The sequence below is a fragment of the Myripristis murdjan genome, chromosome 10, assembly GCF_902150065.1.
Source record: "Myripristis murdjan chromosome 10, fMyrMur1.1, whole genome shotgun sequence".
In the NCBI taxonomy this organism is placed as follows: domain Eukaryota; kingdom Metazoa; phylum Chordata; class Actinopteri; order Holocentriformes; family Holocentridae; genus Myripristis; species Myripristis murdjan.
Window position 1 is genome coordinate 20,988,721 of NC_043989.1, and position 3,946 is coordinate 20,992,666.

The 3,946-nt window shown below is 39.2% G+C and overlaps 1 protein-coding gene across 2 annotated transcripts in view; it reads right to left on the reverse strand.

Moving 5' to 3' along the window:
* Positions 1-766: 766 nt before the first annotated feature.
* The window catches only part of pdgfrb (platelet-derived growth factor receptor, beta polypeptide), a 34,779-nt gene continuing 31,599 nt past the window's right edge, over positions 767-3,946 (reverse strand). For both annotated transcript variants that reach the window (XM_030062215.1, XM_030062214.1), the window contains exon 23: positions 767-3,946. This exon is cut by the window's right edge and continues 233 nt beyond it. The gene's annotated coding sequence lies outside the window, so the exon portion shown is untranslated.

Here is a 3,946-nt window from a genome sequence, read left to right on the forward strand (position 1 = left end):
GGCTTGTGATGACCCCCCCTGAGTTTGATATATCCAGCATCCAGGGCTGACATAGGACTCTCTTTTTCTCCTTCTGTTCCCCCTCTGCCTCTGCCCCTCTCGCTTCAACTGTTTAGTCTCTCAGCCACAGAGGTCTAACAGCAAACATGAAATCCCTGTGACAACAAGTAGAGGGTGGGGTGGAGGGAGGAGGATCAGCATATCACGCTCAACAAACTAATGAGCCAGTGCCAATTTGCCCCAGAAAGAGGCGATTGTCCCGAGCAGCCACGGAGGTGAAACTAATCACCTCATCATTTGCTGCTGAACCATGGCTTCCATGCTTCCCAGTTGAGAAAATCACTGACTTCTGGACAAGCGGAGGGAAAAAGAAAGGGTCCTTAGTAGTCTGACCCTCGCAATATAGAGAAAGGGACAGTGAGATGGAAGGGTGTAGAAAGAGTAAAGTCATTGTGGATATGGTAGATAAGTTCATCTCTACTGCTCTAACAGGACTAACAAAAGCATCTGCTTAAAAGTAGGCTGTAGCGGGATGAATGGTTTCACAGATAGATCGTGCTGGACATCTGTGAAGGTTTTGGGTCTTTAGGCCAGTAATCTATTAGTGAGGCTACAAGGAATGACATTAATCGTGCATTGTGTTTATGGGAATGAGAAGTTGGCTCATTTTGTCCTAATTTAAGAGAGTGGGAAAGCAGAGGGAAATGTGGGTGACATAAATAACAGACAATGCTTCTTTCATAAAAGATACGAGCTTGTAACAACGTGATGATAATACACTTTTATTGTCACATCTGCAACATATAAAATACCACATATAAAAATACATTTGTAAACGTTAAGAGAAGCTTTGGTACCATAGCTTTGTGATACAGTCTGTAGTGTTCTACATTTTAAAGGAATACTTCACTCAAAAATGAAAATTCGGTGATTATCGTTTCACCCTCATATCATCTGAAACTCTGATGAAGTTAAAGGAATCAATGCTTACCCAGACTGAGACAAGATGTTCAACACCATTTTCAACATACAGTGGTTCAGTTCCTATTGGTAACATTTCAGGATAGCTTAGCATAAAGACTTGAAGTCTATGGGTCTCATTAACTTAGCTCCGTCAGTGTGAAAAAATTAACCTTACAGCATCTCAAAAAAGAAAAAAAAAGGGAAAAAAAGTGAGTCATTTTAGGGGAAGTTAGATGGTGGAAACATAATCACTGCACACATTTATCCTTCTGTCTATCACAGTGGTCTGTGCACCGTTGAGGGCGTTGGGTAAATCCCTCACATATTAACTTCTCCTAAAATTACTTTTTTTTGTCAAATACACATGAAGTGGCCAGGAAGTGGTTCTAAGGAGTTCCAAAAAGAGACAATTAACTTTAAAATGACCCCAAACAGCATTATTCAAATGACTGATGCCTATCTAATGAAGTGTGGGTCCACAGTTACCCCACCATTACCTTTTTATCCTGTCAACAGAACTCTGGTCACCCCACAGGATATGGTTTAGGGTCTTGCTACCTCCATGTGTTCCTCAAAAACTCATAAACTGGATGATTCTATTGATTCTATAGATGATTTGATTTAATTATTCTGGTGGTTGTTGGACATCATGGGCCAACTGTGCAGAAGTAAAGCAACAACACCCTGTCTTTTTTTTAACACTATAAACCCTGAAACACCCACGATTGTAGTCATGTAGCATGCTCCAGCTGCTACAGAAACACATCTGAAGCTGAGCACAAATGGACAAATGCAGAAGCTGCTAAGGACCCAGTGATCAAGGGTAAAAACTCCAATACATGCATCATGAATGCACTGTGGTGGGGGGAAAAAAAGTGCAGTTTCAAAATGACCTAATGACTGCTTCATGAGATCTGGAAGATAGTGAAAATCCCATCACTGAATGATTCATATATATTTCTGAGATTCTGAACCATCACTCTCCTGATAATACAAGGTCAGTGTGGGCACAGTGAGCGTCATGGATTGAGGATAAGCTCCATGATGTAATTTCTCACAAAACCGTGCAAGCAGTAGCTAAAAAATCAGAGATAAGTAAATGCACAGGAACTTGCGAAAACTTCTAAACTGAATCAGGAGAGGGAACCCAACTGTGGCCTCTAAAAATGACTCTACGGGAGGGCTATTAATAGTTTATTTGGTTTAACTGCCAGAACTTGTCTTACTTGCATGGAAACGCTGATTGCTTTGTAATTTTGATAAGAAAATAAGTTTGCACAGTGTGGAGGTAGATGGCTCTCCCATTCATGAGAAGAGAGAAATAACTGGCGATGAAATTTTTAATAAAAACTGCTTTTTTTTTTTTAGCCCCTTGCTCCCTCTTCAGGCAAAAGTAAATGTAAATGTAGTGATGATATGGAGAACATGTTGCTGTAGCCTGCGGCTCAACAGACTGCATGGTCTTTAGGTTGGTCATTAGATTCACTGTAGTGACAATTCCACATCTTGAGTACCACATAAAGGTTTTACTTTTACATTTGTATTTAGGGATTTTACAAAGGTTTGTCTGGTGTGTTCCTCCTGCAATTTCCAAAAGCACCTGAAGGCATCATCTTCTAGTGTTGTGAAAATGCGGAAAATGTAAGAGATAAAGAGGTAAGTACTGGACTGTTCAGTGCACTCACAACACTTGCTGTTTGGAGTCATTTTATGGTATTTTTTCAGACTTCTAAATAACCAGCTCTCAGCCACTTTCAATCATTTTTGAGAAGGCCGATACAGAGCAATGCTAGCGAGCTCACTGTGTGTTATGTAGATATTCAAACTACACCAGTGTGACTGACATGAGGGGGAAGCGATAACTCCAAAATGATCAGTTTTGGATGAATTTTATAACACAAACAACAGAGAAGTGTAAGCTTTTGTTTTAAATCGTAGTGTAAGAAGTGAAAGTCAGACCTCTGTGAGTGGAGATTACGGAATGAAAGTGACAACACACATCATATACACATGTACACAATTAACTACCTAAGTTTCTTAAGTACAGTAGCCCTTCATATCCCAATTAACAAGCAACAACACCTGATGGCTGAAAGACAACACCAGCCATATTGATCGATGCAAAGGCACATCTACAAATAACATCGTTTGCTAAGGCAGTGATATGCTGATAAAGTATGAGTCAAAACTGTCACAGAAGTAAGAGCATGGCGTCTGTTCGCTGTACAACCACACATCTGAATCAAAATTTTATGATAACTCTCGATTGTATCGTTCTATCTCCTACATAAAGTACCTTTATATTTTTCTGGTGAATATCCATGTTGTCCTAACCCTAATAAAGTGCAAAACTGGTACAGAACTACGTCATACACTCTATACAAAACATGTATTCAAAATTCTATTAAAAAAAATCCCACATGACATCGACATTTTTTTGCAAAAGAATATAGTTAAACAGAACTGGGTATTCTTTGACCTGCAGCTACCGCATAATGCACATGTAACTCAAAAGATATTCTCTATGTCTCGCATATCCTGATAATAACACTAGGGTCATAATGCACTATGGTGAATACAACTGCTTTCAAGTTAGGAAAGGAAGACATAAGGATGTATTCAGTCGCCTGTTTGGCATGGGAAACCTCTACAGTATGATGGTGGACATTGATCTACCAAAATAAAGAGGTGGGAAATGATATCTAGAAACAAAAAAGTCATATTATTTCACATGTCTAGATAATAAACAACAACACAAAATAAGTCATTCAGTCTCTTAGCGCAATCATACGTCCTGACTAAAATGGAAAATAAAGACATACTGAACATCAAAACCCAACAGGGTGTCTCACTTCTAGAGTGTGAGGCAAGTACCGTATTTAAACAAGCTGTGATGCAAAAATTCAACAAGGGACAGAACGATAGGAGTGCTTAGTGAAGATAGAAAAAAAAAAATCTTCTTCTCATTGATGCTTGCTACATT